Source organism: Mobula hypostoma, chromosome 6 (assembly GCF_963921235.1).
Source record: "Mobula hypostoma chromosome 6, sMobHyp1.1, whole genome shotgun sequence".
Lineage (NCBI taxonomy): Eukaryota > Metazoa > Chordata > Chondrichthyes > Myliobatiformes > Myliobatidae > Mobula > Mobula hypostoma.
The window spans coordinates 40,701,537-40,729,062 of NC_086102.1; the positions used below are offsets into that span (position 1 = coordinate 40,701,537).

A 27,526-nucleotide genomic window follows, 5' to 3' on the forward strand; every position below is an offset into this window, starting at 1 on the left:
GCTATAAGTCTTGAGATAAAGCTGTCAATTAAACAGATTTTTATCAATTAAACATGTTTTCCAGCTTGAAAACCATGAGTTTTAATTGAATGTAATGTCTAAGTTGCTTGCTTGTTTCTAATTAATCAATTTCTTAACCCAAAATGTGGTAAACATTTGGAATTCTCGACCCACGCAGGTAGTGGAGGCTCAATAATTGAGTACATGCAAGGCAGTGTCTGACAAGGTGTTTCCACTGCCTGACAAGCTGTCCCCTCGGACCTTGCGGGAGACTATGCAGAAATTGCAGGGGCCTGGCAGAGATACTGAAAACATTCTTAGCCACGGGTGAGATGCCAGAGGACAAGAGGATAGCAGATGTTGTTCTGCCTTTTGCACTTTTATGGTAAGGATTGTTTTGACTACCGACATTATCCAATTTGCCCTGCATAAGACTATTATAAATGGGAGACACTTTTCCCGTGCAGAGCCTCGCTTACAGGAATTAGCCTGGATTACCAGAGGTTAAATTTACACTGTACTTTGTCCAGAATTTAGCAGTGAGCATGGGGAACTCAAATCCCAGTTTATTATTTGTTCAAGGCAATAAAACAGCATGATCTTTGAACTTTGTTTTTAAACGGCACATATTAACCTATGAATTTTATACAGCTCAATCTACTGACTAACAACAGAATTTCCAAAAGAGTTAACAGCTTCCAAAAATCTGATATTAATGAAAAGGATTTCCTCTCCTGCAGAGCTTGGTTATATTCCATTGAAATATTTTCTTGAGTGACACTATTTAAATAAATTACTTGTGATGCTAATGACTGAATTATATTTGCTCTGGTATGATGCCATCCTCTAGGCATTCTGCCAAAAGAAGAGGTTCAAACAGCAGCAGTTTTCTCATTACATGGTTTGCAAACTTGCAGGCAGGCACACATTTGCCATGCATTAGAATAGAGGGAACCAACCGCAAAATTGTCAAATACACAAACCTGACAGCTGACATAATTTCTACTATATTTGCATATTTTTAATTTAGATAAAGGAGAGATGTGACGTGGTCTTTAAAAGTGGCTGCTTAATGTATCTGCATAAAAATACATTGAAGAATACTTCTGTCAAACATGATTATTAGTATTCTCATTTTTACTTATATCACATCTACGGTACGGCAAAAGAAACTGCTCTGTCATTTATTAAAATTTCGCATGACTCTGCCATTTGATTATTTTATTTAAATATTACAATGATGAACATTATTACTTTTCCCTCGAATACAAACTTAAACCATGAATCAGAATTATCATCACTGAAATATGATGCGAAATTTGTAGTTTTGAGGCAGCAGTACAATATAAAGACATAAAATTACAATAAACTACAAAAACTAAAAAGCAATAAAGAAAGCAATTAATGAGGTAGTATTCATGGATTCATGGACCTTTCAGTAATCTGATGGCGGAGAAATTGTTTTCAAATCATTGAGTATGGGTCCTCGGGTTCCTGTACCTCCTCACTGATGGAAGTAACAAGACAAGGGCAAGTCCGGGATGATGAAGATTAAGGATGAAGATTAAAGATTAAAGATGTAGGTTTTACTAAAGACTTCAAGGATGGAAAAAATTGGGTGAATAGAAAATAGTATCAAAGACATGCTATTGCTGCATTCAAGAGAAAGGGGGAAGAGGAAGAGATGGTTAAATTGTATGGAAGAAGTTTAAACAAGAGTAGCAAAGGAAAAACTGAAATTACTGAGTGATTTGAACAAGCTTAAATTTGTTAATTTGGTGGAGCAGGAGCTGATATACAGTACTGTGCAAAAGTCTTAGATACACACATATAACTAGGGTGCCTAAGACTTTGGCACAGTACTGTATTTATCAACATGGAGTAGAGAGCGAGCTCGTAAATCTGGCAGGAGCAAAGGATGTTGGGAATGGTGAGGGTGGAGTGTCACTGGAGGGGTGTGGGACAGCTGGCAGGAGTGCCAGGAGTGGGAGGTGATGCAGGTGCAGACACACCCAGCCCGGAGACACCAGCACAGTCATTTGATTCCAAACAATTGGTTTATTGATCATTACAGAATGTCTCTCCAGTGCTTCCCACTCCCTCTCATGATCCCAACCCGACCCTCTCCCTGCCCCCTTCCCACTCTCAGTCCACAACAGAGACCCATATCAGAATCAGGTTTATATGTCACTTACATATGTCATAGAAATTGTCATAAAAAGTCTTCGGCACCCTAGAATACTGTATAGGCTAAGACTTTTTCAAAATACTGTATTTTACCAACACGGGCAGTGTGACTAGTGAGCAGAATTTAACACAGAACAGAATATGAACACACAATTGCGATGTTACATATACTGTAGGACTAACAAGGCTAGGGCATACACAATTACTTGGAAATATTAAGGAATAAAGGGACTTTGGTGTTCATGAACAAGAAACCCAAACAAGCAGCACAGATAAAGCAAGTAAGACATATGGGATACTTCCCACCAGGTAGAGTTTAAACTAAGATGGCAGGGGTTTGGGACTTGAGACAGTAAAGTTAGAGAGGAGACTGAGGTATGTGCACTAACCAAAGTGGATAGCCATGTTTATAGTGAAAGGACAGAGGACCACTGCTTTCAATTGCATCCATTTCACTGCAGATAGATTAACAGGCAATGCAGATGAAATGAGAGTGTAGATTGCCTCCAGGCACTGGGAAATTGTGGCCATAACATAAGAGAACCTAAGAGAGAAGGGCAGGACTGGCAACCCAATGTTTCATCATATTGATGCTTTAGACATTGCAGAGAGAAACAGGTAAAAGTGGAGAGGGTGTTGCCTTTTTATAAGGGAGGACATAACAGCAGTCTTTACAGAGGATATTCCTGAGAGCTCATCTAACTAAGCCATTTGAATATAACTTTAAAATAAAGAAGAGATAGTCACCTTGGTAGGGCTATATTATAGAGCCCCCAATAGTCAGCAAGAACTTGAGGAGCAGATATGTTAAGAAATTGCACATAGTTGTAAGAATAGTAGTGCTAGTGGGAGATCTCAATTTTCCTGGTATCAGCTGGGCCACCCAGAATGCAAAGGGCATAAATGGGGTGGAATCTGTCCAGTGTCCAAGACAGTTTCCTCACACAATATACACTCAGTGGCCACTTTATTGGGTATCTCTTGAACCTAATGAGGTGGCCACTGAGTGTGTGGTATATCTTTGTGGTCTTCTGCTGCATCTTGGAAGGCATCAGGCAGGATCCAACTGATGTTGACTGTGTGACTATATAATGGCAAAGGAACAGTTGGCATGTGAGCGCTTTTGAAAGTATCATATCAAAAGTCCAGGGCAAATATTTCCGTTAGAGTGAAGGCTAGCTATACCAATTTCAGGGAACCCTGGCTGATGAGAGATATTGAGGCTCTGCTAAGGGAAAAAGGAGGAAGCATACGTTGCTTTTAACCAGCTGGGCACGAATGAATCATTTGCTAAAAATAAAAAGCTTAAGACCACATTAAAGAGAGAAATTAGGAGAGCAAAAAAAGGGTATGAGATGTACTTGGCAAAAGGGTTTAAAGATAACCCCATGAGGTCGTTCAGGTATATTGAACAATATCAAGATGGAGAGGGTGCAAAAGAGACAGATGAGGATGCTTCCTGCACTAAAGGACTGAGTTATAGAGAGGTTGTCCACACTGGATCTTTATTCCTTGGAGTGCAAGAGAATGAGAAGTGACCTCATAGAAGCTCATAAAATCTTGAGGGACATGGATAAGCTGGATAGTCATAGGCATTTCTCCAGTGTTGGGATTCGAAAACTAAAGGGCAAGTAAAGAGGGTAGAGATTTAAAAGAGATCTGAGAATTAACTTCTTTACAAAGAAGGTAGTGAATACCTGGAATGAGCTGCAAAAGGAAGTGATTGCGGTGGGTACTATTTCCAGAGGAAATTGAAGAGGCTTTTGGATAAGTACATGGAGGAGAAGGACTTGGAGAATTATGGGCTGAATGGCGACAACTGGGACTAGTCAGCATGCACTAGTTGAACGGAGGATCTATTTCTGTGTTGTATTACTCCATGACTATAAGCAAGGGAAATGGGCATGGAACGTAATAGCAGGGAGGTTGTGGTAGAATTATAAAGCATTAGTTAGGCCACAGCTGGATACTGTGTGCAGCTCTAATCACCACACAATAGGAAGGATGTGATTGCACTGGAGAGGGGGCAGAGGAGATACATCAGAAATGTTAAATGGGGTGGACCATGTCAGCTATGAGAAAAGAATGAAAAGACTGTGACTGTTTACAATGCAGTAGAGAAGTCTGAAGGTATGCAAAATTTTGAAAGCATTGGTAACAGGAAACTAGTTCTCTTAACAAGAGGATATATATTTAAAAGAGGTGGTAGAAGATTTAAATGTAAGGAAGATATTTTCATATAGAGGATGGTTAAAATTTGGAACTCACTAGCTGTGGGGTGATAGTTGTAGGTACCCTCATAATATTTAGAAATGCCATGCCTTAGAAAGCTGTGGGCATAGTGCTGAAAAATGGGTTTAGTAAAGATAGGCTATGACACTGTATGACTCTATAATTATGAATCATTAACTTTACTGATAATGGAAAAAGAGGTCGAAGTAGAAATAATTTTAAGCTTTGAGCATCTGACGGCGACTGAAAAAGTGGCCATAAAGCAGACAGCTCTCCCACGTCTTTGGCAAGTTGTCTGCTGCCAAAAGGACATCCTAATGTTGCTCAGCAAGTTAAGGCAGACCTGGACTACATTGCCTTGGCTTGCTAAAAGATATCACGAAAGAGGATGGGAATGGAGTAGACAACAGATTTAACTTCATAATCTGAATGTATGGAAGTGATGAATGCTAGGGAAGTGGTAAAGGCGGAAAGCTGGGTACATTTGGCAATATAATTATGAAAGTAGTCAAAGGTATGGAGAAGGAACGTGACAATGTTAAAAAATAAATCCTCTGGCAACTCCAAGTATCACAATAAAAGCTATTATTTCTCATTAACTGTATAAGAAACATTTTTTCCTCAGTTGAAAACAATTTTAAGAGTTATTCATAATCAATCATGAGGCTGACTAAAAGCAAAAGTCAAAACATTACAGTTGTTAAGCACAGATTTTGTAATTTCAGCCAGAGGCTGAGCATTTAATATAGAACAGTACAGCATAGGAACAGGCCCTTCACCTCAACCGCAATTCCAATTTAAGCTCAATCTCTTCGACCTGCACATAATCCATATCCCTTCATCCCCTACATACTTATGGGCTAAAACAATCTATCTATATCATATATTCACCAACAGAGAGAAAAGATTACAGGTACAAAGGGAAATTACTCGCCACTGCCTATAAGGAGTTTGTACGTTCTCCCCGTGACTGCGTGGGTTTCCTCTGGTTGTTCCGGTTTCGTCCCACAGTGCAAGGGCGTACCGGTCGGTAGGTTATTTGCTGATGGCAAATTGTCCCATGATTAGGCTAGGATTAAATTGGGGGACCGCTGGGCGGCATGGCTCGAAAGGCCAGAAGGACTTATTCCATGCTGTTTCTCAATAAATAAATAAATAGATGCTTAATGTGTTGAAAGGAAGAAGAGTGCTTCCTGACCAAATGAATTACAATATAAACAAGCAAGAAAGGCTAACAAAGATAAGGCCATGCAATGATTGAGGAAGCAGGACTAGCAACTACATATATACATACATACAAGATTAGGAGAGGAAAGCGAAACTGTAAAGTGACTGGAATTAAGGAATGAATGCGATTCAAGGTGGAAAAATAGGAGGGCGGGTTCAAGGAATTGACTGTCAAAGATAGCTGCATGTATAATCTCACTCTTAGAAATGAAGAAAGTCATGAAACAGGAGAACATTCATTCCCACAAAGAGTGAAGTTTGTGAAACTAAAGGAAATGAAGTTTGTGAACTTGTTAGCTGTAAGTGAAAGCTCTCATGATCAAGATCTTAAACGGACAAACTGAACATTTTGGCAGGTAAAAAGTAATTACTGATGCAAATATTTATACAAAGTTTGAGATTACCTGTGGGCTGAAATCAAACGTGGAGTTTGTAGCAATCAGTGGCATAGAGAGAGGTCGTGCCTGATGTAAGCCCTATTTCTTACAAAAAGAAATTTCTAAGGTTTGGAAAGGAGATTTGCTATGTTGTTAATAGAGAAATAATAAATATGTAGGAGGGTGAAATAGTGAACATGATGCCAGGAAGTTAAACAAAAAATTTCTAAGACTTTGCAAAATGTGCACAATAATAAATTGGTTCTACAGCTCTCCTTTGGTTATTAATATAAAACCATGCAATGGAGGAACCCATTCAGGTTTGTTGATAAAGCTGACTAAAGCCATCCAATTTGCCTCCTTTCTCCCTGTGCTCAACAAAACTGATGTTCAAGTATATGTGTATTTTCTTTCTATCATAGAAAATGGAGACATTCGAGCGATAAACAAACTATGTCCGTCACTATGGGCAGCCAGCAGCACTGCTAACCAGCTGGTGGCTCACGCTGCCAGCAACCTGAGTTCAATCCTGGCCTTGGATATTGTCCACATGGTGTTATTCTTATGTCTCCTCCACATAGTCTGATTTCCTCCACATCTCACAAATTGGTTGGCTATTTGACCATTGAAAATTGTTCCAAATGTGCCAGTGAGTGGCAGAATCTGGGAGGAACTGATGAGAATGGTGGGGGGGGGGAGGGCTATGGTTGGTGAAAATGGGATTCATATAGGTTTTGTGTAAATGGGTGGTTGGTATCAAGCAAAATTACACTTCTGAATAAACATATTAGCCCCAATCAGGTTAATTACTCACAGTGAAAACATATTACTTATTTATTTACTGCGGGATAGGTCTTTTCAGCCGCACTGTCCAGCAACACCCAGCAACCCTGACTTAACCCTAACCTACTCATGGGACAATTTACAATGACATCTTTGTACTGCGGGAGGAAACCCAGAGGACCCAGAGATAACCCACGCATTCCACGGGGAAAACGTACAGAGACTCCTTACAGAGGAAGCCAGGATTGAACTCCATACGCCGACACCACAAGCTATAATGGCATCATGCTAACCAGTACACTACTGTGACACACAGTTCATCCTAGTTACTTTTTCAAACCTCTCACAATATTTCTTTGCTTTTCCAAAAATTGATTTAAAAAATTGACAGAAAATAATGTGAACTAATTAAAAGGTATTTTTTCCACTCAATTTCTTTCCCCTTCTCACCTGCCCAGTCACACAATCCCCCATAGAGTTCCCTCCTCCGACCCCAGCCAATTATTTGGTTCCATGTTCCACGTTCCTTACCTATCAGATCCAGCCATTTCTCCTCCACCTATCATCTCGCAACCTTTGCTGGCGTTTCCACCCTGCAATCCCCCACCTGCGCACATCTGGCAATCAGTCCTCCTCAGCTGGATCCACCTATTCTTGCCAGCTCTTGCTCCACCACTCTCTCTTGCCTCTTTATATGGGCATCTCTACTCTTTCCGTCCAGATATGTCACCAGCCCACTTTCCTCTGCAAACGTTGTTTGACTCACTAAGTACCCCCAGCAGTTTGTTTTTTTTGCAGCAGAGAATACTTGAAACTATTGAGAGCAAGATGAGGGATAGCAGGATGAATTACAGATTCTAGATGATAAATGAGAAAAAGATAAGCTAAGAATTCAGTTTAGGAAACTGATTGAGATGAGAAAATAAATATTAGAATAAATGCTCTCCAATAATGGCTAGTAAAGAATTTACGATGTGGATCATTTATGCCATGTGATCTCCATGTTGCTAGATGATTTACACATGACTGATATGAGCCTTAACAAAACAGAAGAAATTGCTACCCTATGACATATACCCTCACTGAATTTCAAGGGCATCATGAAATTGCTGGATTTAATCTAGCTGCAGCCTTTTATATCTTAAGCAATGTGTCTACAACAGACGTGATCTCAGAACTGAACATGTCAAGCAAGACTGATCACTCTGACATTTTTATCAATCATTCTTTCTGCATCTTACTTCTGACTAAATTCCTAATGGAGTAGAGCTAATCTAACAACAAAAAGTAAACTTTCAAACCATGTCACTTCTTCTTCAGAACCAAGGTCACTTTGATCTTGTAGTGAGTAGATTAGATTTGTGCATGTTCAGAGGCCAAATTTCAAGTCATTGTTGATTGTTTCACTAAAATTATGAGAAAATGAGCCTTACACTAAACATCCAGAAAAAAGGAGCTACCTCTCATTGAACGTAGATATTCACTTTCAATGTTCTAGTGCAGACTTTGACGATCAATGTTTGAAGCTTAAGGCTTCAAGCTTAAAACAGTGAAGCCCATCTTCTTGCATATTTCTAAGCCAGAATTACCTACAGGAACCACATCAAAGTGCTTAACAGATATCGCCAATACTATCTCTGCAATACATCCACTGGCAGGATTAGCGAACTAACATTAGCAATCACTCCCAGGCTAATATCTCTAGCTTTGAAGCTCTAATTACACTCAGCCAGCTCCAATGTTTATGACACACCATTTGCAGGTCTGATTGCAGATTGCCAGAACATACTTCAAGTTCAGCTTGGACAAAGATGAAAAATGAAAACATTCAAGGCTGATCTCAAAGCCTTCTTGAAAAAGGGTAACCAAACTACCAACATGTAGAATTCCTGGACTATTATCACTCAAAATAAAGTGTAAAGGGCAAAGGAGTGGCAGATGGAGTACAGTGTTGGGTGGAATTTCTTTGGCCAGAGAGTAGTGAATCTGTGGAATTCACTGCCTGAGGTGGCTCTGGAGGCCTGGTCATTGGATATATTTAAGGCAGAACTTGATAAGATTCTGGATTAGTCAGGGCATGAAAGAATACTCAGAGAAGGCAGGAGATTGGGACTAAGAGGGAAATTGGATTAGCCATGATGAAATGGCAAAGCAGACTCGACACGCCAAAGTTTGCTCCAATATCTTATGTTGTTATGGTCTAAAATAAAAGAAGAGAATGTTTAGATTGTGAAAAAGAGCTTTGACCGGCAGCCAATCCAGATATCAGAAGTTTTAAGAGGAGGATACTTCAGTCAGGTCCACTGCCCAAGTACAAAAGGCAACAGCGGGTCAGTAGAGCAAAAAGCGCTTTGAGCAACAACCAATCGGCGTTTGTGATTGATTAGTAAGAAAAAATTAAAGGAAGGCAGGGACAAGTGCAGCAGCCATCATCTGAGTGGACGAAGTCAGAGTGGTGATCTTCAGGCTTTAGCTTTGAGGTTTCAACAAAGAGAGGCTTCAGTCGGAGAAAGCAAAAGAAAAGAAAAGCTCCAGGTTAACTTTTTTTCCCTTCCCTTCGGGGAATCAAAGGGTTAACCTATGAGGAATGTTTAACAGCTTTAGGCCTGTACTCACTGGAATTTAAAAGAATGCAGGGAGATCTCATTGAAACCTGAGATCACAATGAGATCTCATCTCATTGTGGGCACGTGGCCAAGTGGTTAAGGTGTTCGTCTAGTGATCTCAAGGTCGCTAGTTTGAGCCTCAGCTGTGGCAGTGTGTTTGTGTCCCTGAGCAAGGCTCTTAATTACACATTGCTCTAGTGTCTGTGCGAGGAGTGGCGTCCCACACAGACTTCCAATCTGTGACTTGTAAGGCATGAAAATGCCCGACACAGGCCTCTCATGGTCTGAGTCGATGTTCCCCTCCCCTCATTGAAACCTACTGAATGTTGAAAGGACTAGATAGGGTGAATGTGGAGAGGATAGAAACATAGAAAATAGGTGCAGGAGTAGGCCATTTGGCACTTCGAGCCTGCACCGCCATTCAGTATGATCATGGCTGATCATCCAACTCAGAACCCTCCACCAGCCTTCCCTCCATACCCCCTGAACGCTTTAGCCACAAGGGCCATATCTAACTCCCTCCTAAATATCGCCAATGAACTGGCCTCAACTGTTTCCTGTGGCAGAGAATTCCACAGATTCACCACTCTCTGTGTGAAGAAGTTTTTCCTCATCTCGGTCCTAAAAGGCTTCCCCTTTATCCTCAAACTGTGACCCCTCGTTCTGGACTTCCCCAACATCGGAAACAATCTTCCTGCATCTAGCCTGTCCAACCCCTTTAGGATTTTATACGTTTCAATAAGATCCCCCCTCAATCTTCTAAATTCCAACGATAATAAGCCCAGTCGATCCAGATGCTCCTTATGGTGGGGGTATCTAGAACTAGAGGGCTCAACCTCAAGTTGAGGAGTGACACTTTAGAATGGAGGAAAGGAGGAATTTTTTTAGCCAGAGAGTAGTAAATCTCTGGAATGCTCCGCCATGGAGTGTGGCGGAGGCCAAGTCCATGCATTACTTAAGGCGGAAGTTGATCATTTCCTGATCGGTTAGAGCATCGAAGGATATGGCGAGAAGCCAGGTGTATGGGGTTGAGTGGGATCTGGGATCAGCCACGGTGGCATGGCGAGGCAGACTCAATTGACTGAATGGCCTAATTCTGCTCTTATGTATTATGGTCTTCTTTATATCCACTCAGCTAGGACAGTAGAGATGCCAGGCAGGATAGATGAATGTCCCTCTTGCAGGATGCGGGAAGGCAGGGAGACCTCCAGTATCCCTGACCACTACAACTGTGAGAAGTGCATCCAGTTGCAGCTTCCAATAAGCCGCATTAAGGAGCTGGAGCTGGAAATGGATGAACTCCAGATCATCGAGAGGCTGAAGGGGTGATAGGAAGGACATACAGACAGGTAGTTACGTTGAAGGTGTGGGACATAGCAGACTGGGTAACAGCCAGGAAGGGGAAAAGGGTTAAGGAGCCAGTGCAAAGTACCCCTGTGGCCACCCCACTCAACAACAGCAGCTATATTACTTTGCATACAGTTGGGGGATGGCGAAGTGACCTAACAGAGGAAAGTCACAATGGCCAGTTCTCTCGCACTGAGTCTGCACCTGTGACTCAGAAGCGAAGGGGGAGAAGCAGCAAGCTGAGGTAATAAAGGATTCATAGTTAGGGGAAAAGACAAGAGGTTCTGTGGGCGAGAACAAGATTCCCAGTTGGTATGTTGTGTCCCAGGTGCCAGGGTCCAGGATATTTCAGATAAAGTCTTCAGTATTCTTAAGCGGGAGGATGAACAGCCATAAGTCGTGGTCCATGTAGGTACTAATGACATGGGGAGGATGAGTGACGAGGTTCTACACAGGGATTTCAGGGAGTTAGGTGCTAAGTTAAAAGGCAGGACGTTCTAGGGTTGTGATCTCAGAATTACTTGCTGTGCCATATGCTAGTGAGGCCAGAACTAGGACGATTATACAGTTAATATACATGGCTAAGGAGATGGTATATGAGGGAGGATATAAGATTTTTGAATAATTGGGCTCTATTCCAGGGAAAGTGGAACCTGTACAGAAGGGAACTGGAGGGGACTAATATCCTAGTGGGAAGGTTTGTTAATGTTGCACAGTGGGATTTAAACTAGAGTTGCAGGGGGATGGGAACTAGAGTGCCAGAACAGTTATTGGAGAGGTTATGGAGGCAGATGTTGGCAAGACATTAGACAAAGTTAGGAATCAAAAGGTTGAGCATACTGCAAAAAATATCCTGAGCTGCATGCATTTCAATGCCAGAAGTATTGTAGGAAAGGTGGATGATTGTGTTGAAGATGAGGTAGCTGGTTAGCTGGTTTACAAACAGAAGCAATATGTAGAGAAGAGAGGCTGTTGATAGGGCAAAATTACAGTCAACCGGATGAGTTGCAATGAAAAACGTGGACAAAATTACAAAGGGCAAAAGCAGGACTGAAGGTGTTATATTTAAATGTGTGCAGTATACAGAATGAGGATGATGAACTTGCAGCACAGTTGCAGATTGGCAGGTATGATGTTGTAGGCATCACTGAATCATAGCTAAAGATTATAACTGGGAGCTTAATGTCCAAGGATACACATTGTATTGAAAGGACAGGCAGGAAGGCAGGGGGGGAGGCATTGCTCTGTTGGTAAAAAATAAAACCAAATCATTAGAAGGACAGGCAGGAAGGCAGAGGGGGAGACATCGCTCTGTTGGTAAAAAATAAAACCAAATCATTAGAAAGAGGTGACATAGGGTTGGAAGATGTTGAATCATTTTGGATAGAGCTAAGGAACTGCATGGGTAAAAGGACCCTGATGGGAGTTGTATACAGTCACCCGAACACTGGTAAGGATGGAGCCTACAAATCACAACGGGAGATAGAAAATGTATGCCAAAAGGGCAACGTTACAGTAGTCACGGGGGTCTTCGATATGCAGGTGATTTGGAAAATCAGGTTGGTGATGGACTCCAGGAGGGGGATTTTCTAGAGTGCCTACGAGATGGCTTTTTAGTGCAGCTCATGGTTGAGCCTACTATGGAATCAGCTATTCTAGATTGGGTGTTATGCAATGAATCAAACTTTATTAGAGAGCTTAAGGTAAAAGCACCCTAAGGGACATGTGATCATAATATGATTGAATTCACCCCAGTATATGAGAAGGAGAGGCTTAAGTCAGATGTATCAGTATTACAGTGGAGTAAAGAGAATTGCAGAGGCATGAGACAGTGGTCTGGATGTGGGGTGTAAATTGAATCAAGAGTTAAAATTGGCATGACACAAAGGTAATGCTACAGCTGTTATGGGGGATTTAAATATGCAGGTAGACTGGAGGAATCAGGTTGGTACTGGACCCCAAGAAAGGGAGTTTGTGGAGTCCCTCTGAGATGGACTCTCAGAACAGCTTGTACTGGAGCCTACCAGAGAGAATGCAATTCTAGATTTAGTGTTGTGCAATGAACCTGATTTGATCGGGGACCTCGAGGTAAAGGAGCCATTAGGAGGTAGTGACCAGAATATGGTAAGTTTGAATCTACAATTTGAGAGGGAGAAGGGAAACTCGGAAGTGTCAGTATTACAGTTGAACAAAGGGAACTATGGTGCTATGAGGGAGGAGCTGGCCAAAGTTCAATGGAACAATACCCTAGCAGGGATGACAGTGGAACAGCAATGGCAAGTGTTTCTGGGAATAATGCAGAAGGTGCAGGATCAGTTCATTCCAAAGAGGAAGAAAGATCCTAAGGGCAGTAAGGGGAGGCCGTGGACTTTCAGAAAGCCTTTGATAAAGTCCCACATAGGAGATTAGTGGGCAAAATTAGGGCGCATGGTATTGGGGGCAAAGTACTGACATGGATTGAAAATTGGCTGGCTGACAGAAAACAAAGAGTAGCGATTAACGGGTCCCTTTCGGAATGGCAGGCGGTGACCAGTGGGGTACCGCAGGGTTCAGTGCTGGGACCGCAGCTGTTTACAATATATATTAATGATTTAGATGAGGGAATTAAAAGTAACATTGGCAAATTTGCCAATGACACAAAACTGGGTGACAGTGTGAAATGTGAGGAGGATGTTATGAGAATTCAGGGTGACTTAAGACAGGCTGGGTGAGTGGGCAGATGCATGGCAGATGCAGTTTAATGTAGATAAATGTGAGGTTATCTACTTCGGTGGTAAGAACAGGAAGGCAGATTATTATCTAAATAGAGTCAAGTTAGGAAAAGGGGAAGTACAATGAGATCTAGGTGTTCTTGTACATCAGTCACTGAAAGCAAGCATGCTGTATAGCAGGCAGTGAAGAAAGCTAATGGCATGCTGGCTTTCATAACAAGGGGAATTGAGTATAAGAGCAAAGAGGTCCTTCTGCAGCTGTACAGGGCCCTGGTGAGACCACACCTGGAGTACTGTGTGCAGTTTTAGTCTCCAAATTTGAGGAAGGACATTCTTGCTATAGAGGGAGTGCAGCGTAGGTTCACAAGGTTAATTCCCGGGACGGCGGGACTGTCATATGTCGAAAGATTGGAGCGACTGGGCTTGTATACTCTGGAATTTAGAAGGCTGAGAGGAGATCTTATTGAAACATATAAGATTATTAAGGGATTGGACACGCTGGAGACAGAAAGCATATTCCCGCTGATAGGTGAGTCCAGAACTAGAGGCCACAGTTTAAGAATAAGGGGTAGGCCATTTAGAACAGAGTTGAGGAAAAACTTTTTCACCCGGAGAGTGGTGGATATATGGAATGCTCTGCCCCAGAAGGCTGTGGATGCCAAGTCTCTGGATACTTTCAAGAAAGAGATGGATAGAGCTCTTAAAGATAGTGGAATCAAAGGTTATGGGTATAAGGCAGGAACTGGATACTGATTGTGGATGATCAGCCATGATCACAGTGATTGGCTGTGCTGGCTCGAAGGGCTGAATGGCCTACTCCTGCACCGATTGTCTATTGTCTATTGAGTTGGCTGGAATTGATTGGATAAGAACACTGGCAGGGATGACAGCAGAGCAGCAATGGCTGGAATTTCAGGAAACAATTTGGAATGCACAAGATATATACATCCCAAAGAGGAAGAACAATTCTAAAGGAAAGATGACTCAATCGTGGCTAACAAGAGAAGTTAAAGCCAACATAAAGACAAAGAAATGGCATATAAAACAGCAAAATTTAGTGGGAAGTTAAGAGGATTCGGAAGCTTTAAAAAACCAACAGAAGACCACGAAAAAGTCATTAAGAAGGTAAAGATGGAATACGAAAGTAAGCTAGCCAATAACATTAAACATTAGCCAGTTCTTTCAGAACATCACTGGACCCGATGGTGTACACTCCAGTGTTCTGAAAGAGCTGGCTAAAAAGATTGAAAAGGCATTAGTAATGATCTTCCAAGAATCACTAGATTCTGGAATGGTTTCAGAAGACTGGAAAATTGCAAATCTCACACCACTCTTCAAGAAGGGAGAGGGCAGAAGAAAGGAAACTATAGGCCAGGTTAGTCTGACCTCAATGATTGGGAAGATGTTGGAATTGATTATTAAGGATGAGTCTCAGAGTACTTGGAGGCACATGATAAGTTAGACCATAGTCAGCATAGTTTCCTCAAAGGAAAATTTTGCCTGACAGACCTGTTGGAATTCTTTGAAGAAATAAAAGCAGGATTGCAAAGGAGAATCAGTTGATGTTGTGTACTTGGATTTTCAGAAGGGCTTTGACAAGGTACCACACATGAGGCTGCTTAATAAGCTATGAGCCCATGGCATAACAGGAAAGATTCTAGCATGGATAAAGCAGTGGCTGATTGGAAGGAATAAAGAGTGGGAGTAAAGGGAGCCTTTTCTGGTTGGCTGCCGATGACTAGCTGTGTTGGGACGGATTCTTTTTACATGTTATGTCAATGATTTGGATAATGGAATTGATGGTTTTGTTGCAAAGTTTACAGACAATATGAAGACATGTGGAGGGGCAGGTAGTGTTGAGGAAGTAGAGAGGCTACAGAGGACTTAGACAGATTTGGAGAATGGGAAAAGAACTAGCAGATGGAATAGAGTGTCAGGAAGCATGTGGTCATGCACTTTGATAGAAGAAATAAAAAGATTGACTGTTTTCTAAATGGAGAGAAAATATAAAAATCTGAAGTGCCAAGGTACTTGGGAGTTCTTGCACAGGATTGCCCAAAGGTTAATTTGCAGGTTGAGTCTATAGTGAGGAAGGCAAATGAAATGAAGCATTCATTTCAAGAAGACTAGAATATAAAATTAAAATGTAATGTTGAGACTTTATAAAGCACTGGTGAGGCCTCACTTGAAGCAGGTTTGGGTTCCTTATCTTAGAAAGGATGTGCTGAAACTGGAGAGGGTTCAAAGGAGGTTCACGAAAACGATTCCAGGATTGAACGGCTTATCATAGGAAGAGCATTTGCTGGCTCTGGGCCTGTATTCAGAAGAATGAGGGGCAGCCTAATTGAAACCTATCAAATGATGAACGGTCTTGATAAGAGTGGATGTGGAGAGGTTATTTCCTATGGTAGGAAAGTCTAAGACTAGAGGAGACAGCCTCAGAATAGAGGAGCGTCCTTTTAGAATGGAGATGAGGTGGAATTTCGTATCGTCCACAAACTTTGCAACAGAGCTATCAATTCCATCCTCCAAATCGTTGACATATAACGTAAAAAGGAATGGTCCTAACAAGACTCCTGTGGAACACTACTAGTCACCGGCAGCCAACCAGAAAAGGCCCCCTTTATTCCCACTCTCTGCCTCCTGCTAATCAACCACTGCTTTTATCCATGCTAGAATCTTCTCTCTTCAGCAGCCTCATGAGTGGCACCTTGTCAAAGGCCTTCTTAAAATCCAAGTACACAACATCAACTGATTCTCCTCTGTCTATCCTGCTTGTTATATCTTGAAAAAAATTCCAACAGATTTGTCAGGCAAGATTTTCCCTTGAGGAAACCACGCAGACTACAGCCCAATTTATCATATACCTCATAGTATCCCGAAACCACATCCTTAACAATTGACTCAAAAAAATATTTTTGACTGCTAGTCTTGTCTTCCGCTGTAGCACAAACAGAAAGCCATTCACAAGTTGATCGCTGCAATAAAATCTCAAGCTTTTCTCAGCCACGATTAAACCACTGACATGGACGCTCAGGGCATTACCATTGAGACTGCAGCATGCCACTGTTTGCAAAAACACAGAAAGCAGTTTACAAAGTCTGGTATGCTTATCATCCAGGAGAAAAGTACTTGTCTATAGATCACAAAATTGCTGTTTTATTTCTAAACAATAATATCTATGACCCCATTGAAGCAATCAATATCCTTCTGCTGCCAATTAGCCAATCTCAGATTAGATTTCTATCACATGATTTGAGTGGTACAATACAAAGTTGGTCTTCCTGTGTCCTGAATTTCTCAAGTCATATTTCAAGGCATTCAGCAGTGTGCATACTGAAAGTCAGTAGCATTCCTCCAGGCACCTGGTGGGCACCGGGCTTACAAATCCTTCTCCTGCAAACATACTGGGCTGGATCTCATTGTATTTGGCCAGGGGAAGAAGTCACCAGCTCCAGACCCTACACACCTGCATTCATCTAATCCAGAAGCAAAGGCCAAGCGGTATAATAGCATTTGGTAGAAGGCAAAACCTAAGACAAAACTTAGCAACTTATTGAATCTGTCAAGGATCTTTAAGAGTTTATTTTAATGTCTCTGATAGTGACATACAAACACTATTAAAATTAAAACAAAAAATTACCTTAAAAATATTTTATTTCAAAATAATTTAAAACATTAAACCAAAGTAAAATTATTTTTAAAAATTACTAGCATTAGAAAGAAACATAGAAAACCTACAGCACTACACAGGCCCTTTGGCCCACACAATGGTGTGCTGAACATGTACTCACTTTAGAAATTACCTAGGGTTACCCATGGCCCTCTATTTTTCTAAGCTCCATGTACCCATCCAGGAGTCTCCTAAAAGACCCTATCGTATCCGCCTCCACCACCATCGCCAGCAGCCCATTCCATGCACTCACCACTCTGCATAAAAAACTTACCCCTGACATCTCCTCTGTACCTACTTCCAGGCACCTTAAAACTATGCCCTCTCGTGTTAGCTATTTCAGCCCTGGGAAAAAGCCTCTGACTATCCACATGATCAATGCCTCTCATCATTTTAAACACCTCTATCGGGTCACCTCTCATCCTCCATCGCTCCAAGGAGAAAAGGCCAAGTTCACTCAACAATTCTATCTATGATCACAATTCTATCTCCTTTACCACAGCATTGGTGCAGATAGGAACAGGCAAGTTATAAAGTGTTTCATTGGAGTAAGCAGAAATATGAAGCTATTGGGCAGGAACTTGGAAGCATAAATTGGGAACAGATGTTCTCAGAGAAATGTATGACAGAAATGTGGCAAATGTTTAGGGGATATTTGCATGGCATTCTGCATAGGTACATTTCAATGAGACAGGGAAAGGATGGTAGGATACAGGAACTGTGGTGTACAAAGGCTGTTGAAAATCTAGTCAAGAAGAAAAGAAAAGCTTAAGGTTCAAAAAAAACTAGGTAACGATAGAGATCTAGAAGATTATCGGCTAGCAAGAAGGAGCTTAAGAATGAAATTAGGAGAGCCAGAAGGGGCCATGAGAAGGCCTTGGCGAGCAGGATTAAGGAAAACCCCAAGGCATTCTACAAGTATGTGAAGAGCAAGAGGATAAGACATGAGAGAATAGGACCAATCAAGTGTGACAGTGGAAAAGTGTGTATGGAACCAGAGGAGATAGCAGAGGTAGTTAATGAATACTTTGCTTCAGTATTCACTATGAAAAAGGATCTTGGTGATTGTAGGGATGACTCACAGTCGATTGAAAAGCTTGAGCATATAGACATTAAGAAAGAGGGTGTGTTGGAGCTTTTGTAAAGCATTAAGTTGGATAAGTCTCCGGGACAGGATGAGACGTACCCCAGGCTACCGTGGGAGGCAAGGGAGGAGATTGCTGAGCCTCTGGAAATGATCTTTGCATCATCAGTGGGGACAGGAGAGGTTCTGGAGGATTGGAGGGTTGCAGATGCTGTTCCCTTATTCAAGAAAGGGAGTAGAGTGTGGTAAACCATATATATATGTTGTAACTGGGTTACCTGTCTGGACATGCCCCTCTGCTGACTGCCCCTGTGGCTCCTCCCACGGACCCCTGAATAAAGGAGATTGGGCCACGGCTCCTCCTCTCAGTCCAGGGGCAGACACTCAGCATGCTGGAGGTCACAATTTACTGCTAATAAAAGCCTTTCAGTATTTACTCTACTTCCAGTCTTTTGGAGTTATTGATGGTGCATCATAGAGATAGCCCAGGAAATTATAGACCGGTGAGTCTTATAGACCGGTGGTTGGTAAGTTGATGGAAAAGACCCTGGGAGGCAGGATTTATGAACATTTGGAGAGGCTACCATGGGATTGAGTTTGAGAGCCAAGAGGAATGTTACAGCTATATAGGACCCTGGTCAGACCCTACTTGGAGTACTATGCTCAGTTCTGGTCACCTCACCACAGGAAGGATGTGGAAACTATAGAAAGGGTGCAGAGGAGATTTACAAGGATGTTGCCTAGATTGGGAAGCATGCCTTATGAGAATAGGTTGTGTGAACTTGGCCTTTTCTCCTTGGAGCGACGGAGGATAAGAGGTGACCTGATAGAGGTGTATAAGATGATGAGAAGCATTGATCGTATGGATAGTCAGAGACTTTTACCCGGGGCTGAAATGGCTATCACACAGGGCACAGTTTTAAGATGCTTGGAAGTAGGTACAGAGAAGATGCCAGGGGTAAGCTTTTTATGCAGAGAGTGGTGAATGCGTGGAATGGGCTGCCAGTGATGGTGATGGAGGTGGATACAATACGGTCTTTTAAGAGACTCCTGGAAAGATACATGGAGCTTAGAAAAATAGAGGGCTATGGGTAACCCTAGGTAATTTCTAATGTAAGTACATGATCAGCACAGCATTGTGGGCCGAAGGGCCTGTATTGTGCTGTAGTTTTTCTATGTTTCTGTGTTTCTATTCTCATAAGGCATGCTCCCCAATTCAGGCAACATCCTTGTAAATCTCCTCTGCACCCTTTCTATGGTTTCCATATCCTTCCTGTAGTAAGGTGACCAGAACTGAGCACAGTACTCGAAGTGGGGTCTGACCAGGGTCTTATATAGCTGCAACATTACCTCTCGGCTCTTGAACTCAATCCCACGGTTGATGAAGGCCAATGCACTGTATGCCTTCTTAACTATACAGTCAACCTGCGCAACAGCTTTGAATGGACTCGGACCCCAAAATCCCTCTGATCCTCCACACTGCCAAAAGTCTTACCATTAATACTATATTCTGCCATCATATTTGACTTACCAAAATGACTAACCTCACACTTATCTGGGTTGAACTCCATCTGCCACTTCTCAGCCTAGTTATGCATCCTATTGATGTCCTGCTGTTCACCAACCTCCATGCAGAATATGCCCTGTCTACAACCACTCTTTCTGGATCCACAAAGAAAGGTCCCCTTGGATCTCATGCCTCTTTACTTTCTCAATAAGCCTTGCAAGGGATACCTTATCAAATGCCTTGCTGAAATTCATATATACTACATCTACTACTCTACCTTCAATGTGTTTAGTCATATCCTCAAAAAATTCAATCAGGCTCATAAGGCACAACCTGCCTTTGACAAAGCCATGCTGACTATCCCTAATCACATTATTATGCCTCTCCAAATGTACATAAATCCTGCCTCTCAGGATCTTCTCCATCAATTTACCAACCACTGAGGTAAGACTCATTGGTCAATAATTTCCTGAGCCATCTCTACTTCCTTTCTTGAATAAGGGAACAACATCTGCAACCCTAATAAACAATTATAAACAAAAGAAATTCTGTAAATGCTGGAAATCCAAAGCAATACACACAAAATGCAGGAGAAACTCAATAGGTCAGGCAGCATCTATGGTAGTGAATAAACAGTCGACCTTTCAGGCTGAGGCCATGCTCATCTCCTAATCAATATCCAAAAAACTTTACTGATTCATTCTTATTTATTCACTTTCCAGGATCATTGGCAAAGCCAGAACTTACTGTCCATATCTAAATGCCCTTGAAATTCTATAGTACTTCAAATGAATATAGACAAGAAACTACATTGAATAGGTGGTTTCAGGATTTAGACACAGCAACAATAAAGGGAAGGTCATTCCCATATCTGAATAACATGCGTTGTGGAAGGCAGCCTACAGGTGGTGGTATTTCTGACTGTTTGTTCTTGATGACAAAAGCTCACATGTTTGGTAGACATTATATGCATGCAAGCTAGTTGTCTGAGTGACATTGAAGTTTGTGACTGTTGTTGGAGTTCCATTTATCCAAACAAATGGAAAGTATTCCTGAGTTGAGCCTAATAGAGATGAAGCTTTAGAGGTTATTCCTAAATACAGTAACTAGCCCCTGTGCCCAGACTCCAGTTGCAGTCCACAGACAGATGAATAAGATTGTGCTCTCCATTATTCAGCAGTACATGCAGGGTAATGAGAATGATGGAATTTTCAATATCTAAATGCTGTTAGTTTCCTACACAGTATTAAAACTAAATGACTGGCATCGACCTTTGAAGTCCCACTCAGTGATCACTATATTGTGCTTCTTTTCCAATGAACATATTTATAAAAGCCTAAGGCCTATTTTAATCAATTCTTCTTGCTGTTGCCTTTGTGCTCAATTCTCACTACCAATGACTTCATTAAAGTCCAAAGTTCAAAGTACATTTATTATTAAAGTATGTATTACATTATACAACCTTGAGATTCGTCTCCTTACAAATAGCCACAAAACAAAGACCTCCAAAAGAATTCACAAGGAAAAAGAAAACCATGAAACACCCAATGTACAGAGAGAAAAAGATCAAGTCATGCAGGCAATAAAAGTAAGCAAATCGCATTCAGAACTGAAGTTTTACAGAAGATATGCTGAACACAACAAATGAAGAAGCTTATACATTTTCAGGATCATTGACAAAGCCAGAACTTACTATCCATACCTAAATGCTCTTGAAATTAATAGACAATAGGTGCTGGAGTAGGCCATTCGGCCCTTTGAGCCAGCACCACCATTCACTGTGATCATGGCTGATCATCCACAATCAGTATCCAGTTCCTGCCTTATCCCCATAACCTTTGATTCCACTATCTTTAAGAGCTCTATCCATCTCTTTCTTGAAAGCATCCAGAGACTTGGCCTCCACAGCCTTCTGGGGCAAAGCATTCCATAAATCCACCACTCTCTGGGTGAAAAAGTTTTTCCTCAACTCCATTCTAAATGGCCTACCCATTATTCTTAAACTGTGGCCTCTGGTTCTGGACTCACCCATCAGCGGGAACATGCTTCCTGCCCCCAGCGTGTCCAATCCCTTAATAATCTTATATGTTTCAATAAGATCCCCTCTCAGCCTTCTAAATTCCAGTGTATACAAGCCCAGTCGCTCCAATCCTTCGACATATGACAGTCCCGCCACCCCGGGAATTAACCTTGTGAACCTATGCTGCACTCCCTCAATAGCAAGAATGTCCTTCCTCAAATTTGGAGACCAAAACTGCACACAGTACTCCAGGTGTGGCCTCACCAGGGCCCTGTACAGCTGCAGAAGGACCTCTTTGCTCTTATACTCAATTCCCCTTGTTATGAAAGCCAGCATGTCACTAGCTTTCTTCACTGCCTGCTGTACTTGCATGCTTGCTTTCAGTGACTGATGTACAAGAACACCTAGAACTCGTTGTACTTCCCCTTTTCCTAACTTGTCTCCATTTAGATAATAATCTGCCTTCCCGTTCTTACCACCAAAGTGGATAACCTCACATTTATCCACATTAAACTGCATCTACCATGCATCTACCCACTCACCCAACCTGTCCAAATTCTATAGTACTTCAAATGAATACCTTCAAATGAGTCCAAAAATTCTGTTTGATAGGTGGTTTCAGGATTTAGACTCAGCAACAATAAAGGGAAGGTCATTCCCAAATCTGAATAACATGCACTTTGGAAGGCAGCCTACATTTTAGTAACATTTTAACCTTATTTATAGATAATGAAGTATCAAAATATCACATGTATACTTTCAAATATTTTGGAAATGAAACTTGTACCTGTAGGAAATCTCACACTTAAATAAAAAAGCAATGCAGAACAATGAGGTGCTTTTAAACATTGGGTGGGGCTATATGTTCAACAGAAATAGAACACAATATACTAACTACTGAAAAGAAACTTGAAATTTGATACCATCCATTTAGGCTATGTCCACACTAGACCAGATAAATCCGTAACCAAAGCTTTTTCTCTTCGTTTTGACCCTCCGTCCACACTGAAACGGCGTTTTCCTCCCCCGAAAACAGAGCTTATCTAAAGCACTCTCCAGAGTCTTTAAATCTGAAAACGGCGGTTGGCCGTTGTAATGTGTATGGGCTAATTTTAAAAACGCTGTCATGACGTGCCAGAACAAATGGTGGCAGCAACGCGGCATTTCATTGTTTTCTTTAACGCAACCTCCAACATCACAACAATATCTGAGAATAGATCTGTAACATCCTAATGCAACATTGTATGGAAATACAAGATAACACTGACGCAGACATGTTTTATACATTTAAGAAGGTGCTTTATTAATGTATTGCTTGTGCAAACATTCAATAGATGCAATTGTCACTTTTTCCCAGGAACTCGTTTTATTGCACATATTAAATACAGCAAAATAATACCCAAAGACATGGCAAAAGTAAAGGCAAACAAATGAGGTAACAGCAAATTTCACTTTTGCCCAGTAACAAGCCTTATTACATTTAGTTGTAGCTGTCGTCCCTTTCATCGGTGAAGAGACTATGGCTGTAGGAAATGTTTCTGGACAAACGCGCACCAAGTCTTTCGTTTAGCAAGTTTTTCTAGTCTGTAACTGGACAAACGCACACCAAGTATACCATTTCCCCTTTGCTTGTTTCCTGTGTGTCCTGCGCATGCCCAGTAGGAGGAGATTCGCCCAAATATCCATTTTAATGTAGGCAGAGGTATTTTCAAAAACGCCTGGTGTGGACGCCTATCGTTTTTACGCAAAACCGGCGTTTTCAAAATTATCCCGTCTAGTGTGGACGTAGCCTTAGTCTAAATACACTGAATGAAACCATTATGTCAATTACATTCAAAGGAAAGTCCAGTCTGCCTAATTGCCAGTAGGTTTATTCCACATCAGCAGCATTTGTAATTAACTGGAACTTTTTCCACTAATAACCTGCTCACCATTGCTTCCCATCATAATACTGCCTATATGATTTAGGGATGCAGAAACAGCAATACTGTAACTCAATGAAAGGATGAAAAATATTTTTAAATCACATATCACTTGCAAATTTGACAGGATTTATGTCCCTCAGAACTCTTACCAAAAATTAAACAAAATGACTCCTGATGAAGTGTCTCGGTCCGAAATATCAACTCTTTCTTCCTCTCCATAGATGCTGCCACTATTTTGTATCTATTACTCATATTACTTCTCTAAGAGGACCACAACCTTATTGTGGTTTGGAGGCTTGCGTCCCTCAATAACCTGCAAAGTTAAAGAAATATAGAAAACCTACAGCACAATACAGGCCCTTTGGCCCACAAAGCTGTGCCGAGCATGTCCTTACCTTACAAATTACCTAGGGTTCCCAGAGCCCTCTATTTTTCTAAGCTCCATGTACCTATCCAGGAGTGTCTTAAAAGACCCTATTATATCTGCCTCCACCACTGTCCCCAGCAGCCCATTCCATGCACCCACCACCCTCTGCATAAAAAACTTACCCCTGACATATTGGCTGGAGTTAGAGGTTTATGCTTTGGCTTTTGGTAGGATCACCATGCGTAACAGGTCAAAGTGTAGAGGACAGACTAAGGGTGGTCCACCGGTCCTTCAGGTTCAGGGGTTCAGCTCAGGGCTAACAACTCTGACTAATAAAACAAAACTGTTAGGGAAACTGCAGTGACAAATCCTTCTACATCTGAGTGTGACGGTATTCCTGTGCTTCCACCTGACAGTAGTGAAAACCGAAAGGAAGCGACTGACACACTGAAGGAAGCCCTGAACACCGGCAGAGATGGAGGACCTTCATTGCTGCTCTCAACTCCAGTGGCATAATGGGCAGTAAGTACTCACATTACTACATTCCTGCTGAACAGCAAAAAGAACTTGCAACAAAGAGCTAAATGCTAAACGCAAACAACAGGAATTCTGCAGATGCTGGAAATTCAAGTAACACACATCAAAGTTGCTGGTGAACGCAGCAGGCCAGGCAGCATCTCTAGGAAGAGGTGCAGTCGACGTTTCAGGCCGAGACCCTTCATCAGGACGAAGTCAAGACAATCCTGACGAAGGGTCTCGGCCTGAAACGTCGATTGCACCTCTTCCTAGAGATGCTGCCTGGCCTGCTGCATTCACCAGCAACTTTTATGTGTGTTGCTAAATGCTAAAGACTAGCTTGAAGCATATGCAACCACCTCTGAAGGTGCCAAGTGAATGACCTACTTTAGCTTCCTACCAAGATCTCCACCATCACAGAAACTAGTCAATTTGATAGACAATAACTGAAATTTTAAAAACTGACTGAGGGCACTAGGTGCAGCAAAGCGTTGAGTCCAAACAACATCCCAAACTAAGTTGTGGGAATATGTGTTCTCCCAGCTAAATATCATCGCATGACCTCAAAGACCAAGAAAAGTCCAGTCTGCCTAATTGCCAGTAGGTATATTCTACATCAGCAGCATTTGTAATTAACTGGCACTTTTTCACTAGTAACCTGCTCACCGTTGCTTAGCTTGAGTTCTGTTTATGTTTCAGATCTCAGTTCAACCTTCAGACAAATATGGTCAAAAGAGCTGAACTTCAAAGGAAAGTGAAAGTAACTATCTTTGACATCAAGACAGTATTTGACTGAATGTCACATTAAGGGACTTTGACAAACTGAAGTCAGGCAACAACAGGATAAGTCTCCAGTAGCTGGAATCATATCTTGCACAAAGAAACAAGATGACAATTTACTTAGGTTATTTATATCACCCCAGAACATCACTGTAGGGCAATGTTTTTGGGATAACTATCTTAAGCTTCATCAAAAATTATCTTCCTTCGACCATATTGTCAGAAGAAGGATATTTGGTAACGATAATCAATATACAATGCACAATTCCAATCACAACTCCACAGAAAAGGAAGCAGTAATGATGAGTTTGAGTACAGAGAGGAAATTAAGAACCTGGTGGCATGGTGCGAAGACAATAACCTATCCCTCATTGTCAACAAGACGAAGGAATTGGTTGTTGACTTCAGAAGGAGTAGTGGACCGCACGACCCCTTTTACATTGGGGTGCACAGGTGAAAAAAGTGGAACAGGTCAAAAGCTTTAAGTTCCTCAGGGTCAATATCACAAATGACCTGACTTGGTCCAACCAAGCAGAGTCCACTGCCAAGAAGGCCCACCAGCACCTTTATTTCCTGAGAAAGCTAAAGAAATTTGGCCTGTACTCTAAAACTCTTAGTACTTTTTATAGATACACCGTAGAAAGCATTCTCCTAGGGTGCATCACAACCTGGTATGGAAGTTGTCCTGTCCAAGACCGGAAGAAGCTGCAGAAGATAGTGAACACAGCCCAGCACATCACACAAACCAATATTCCGTCCTTGGACTCACTTTACACCGCCCGCTGTCGGAGCAGTGCTGCCAGGATAATCAAGGACATGACCCACCCAGCCAACACTCTTTTTGTCCCCCTTCCCTCCAGGAGAAGGCTCAGGAGCTTGAAGACTCATAAGGCCAGATTTGGGAACAGCTTCTTTCCAACTGTGATAAGACTGCTGAACGGATCCTGACCCAGATCTGGGCCGTACCCTCCAAGTATCCGTACCCGCCTCTCGGTTTTTTTGCACTACCTTACTTCCCATTTTTCTATTTATGATTTATAATTTAAATTTTTATTATACTTACTATTGATTTGTACTCCAGGGAGCGCGAAGCACAGAATCAAATATCGCTGTGATGATTGTACGCTCTAGTATCAATTGTTTGGCGACAATGAAGTAATAAAGTGTTATTGTTCCTTTTACCAAAATGCATTATTATACATCTCCCAACACTGAATTCCATCTGCCACTTTTTTGCCCATTTTTATAATTTAAATAAGTCCTGCTGCAATTGTATTGCTTCCTCAGCACTATCTACCCCTTCACCTATCTTCGTATCATCCACAAACTTTGCCACAAAGCCATCAATTTCACTATCTAAATCACTGACAAACAATATGAAAATTAGCGGTCCCAATACTGACCTGTGAGAAAAACCACTAGTCACTGGCAGCCAACCAGAAAAGGCCCCCTTTCTTCCCACTCGCTGCCTCCTGCCTGTCAGTCATTCCTCTATCCATGCCAGTATCTTTCCTGTAATGCCATGGGATGGTATCTTGTTAAGCAGCCTCATGTGTGGCACCTTATCAAATGCCTTCTGAAAATCCAAGTACTGCCTCTCCTTTGTGCACTTTGCTCATTACTCTCCTGAAGAACTCTAACAGATTTGTCAGGCAAGATTTCCCTTTACAGAAACCATGCTGGCTTCGGCTTATTTTATCATTAGTCCCCCAGTGCCCCGAATCCTCATCCTTAATAACAGACTCCAGCACTTTCTCAACTACTGAAAAGTTTATCTAAAAAGTAAATCAGCAATTTATTTTAAAATTACATCACCAATTCAAAATGGTTGTTCCTCAAGAACAGGATGAATATTAAATCTTGGCCTTGTGAATTACACTTGCTTCCCATAATTAACATCAAAATACTCCTGGAAGGAGATAACGTACTTACACGTTTCTCTTGGTATAGAAAAAATTATCTACATACTGTTCATACAGGAGGGACTGCAGATGCTGGAAATCTGAAGTAACACAAAATGCAGGAGGAACTCAGCAGGTCAGGCAGGATCTAGGGAGGGAAGTAAACAGAATATCAACTGTTTATTTCCCTCCATTTACGCTGCCCGACATACTGTGTTCCTCCAGTGTCTTGTGTGTGTTGCTCCATAAACTATTCATATTTCCTCACAAAATATTAGTATGC

The 27,526-nt window shown here is 41.7% G+C and overlaps 1 protein-coding gene across 10 annotated transcripts in view; it reads right to left on the reverse strand.

Annotated features, from left to right (window-relative positions):
* Positions 1 to 27,526, reverse strand: part of stxbp5l (syntaxin binding protein 5L) — a 348,597-nt gene that overhangs the window by 222,444 nt on the left and 98,627 nt on the right. The gene's annotated exons all lie outside the window — the stretch shown is intronic.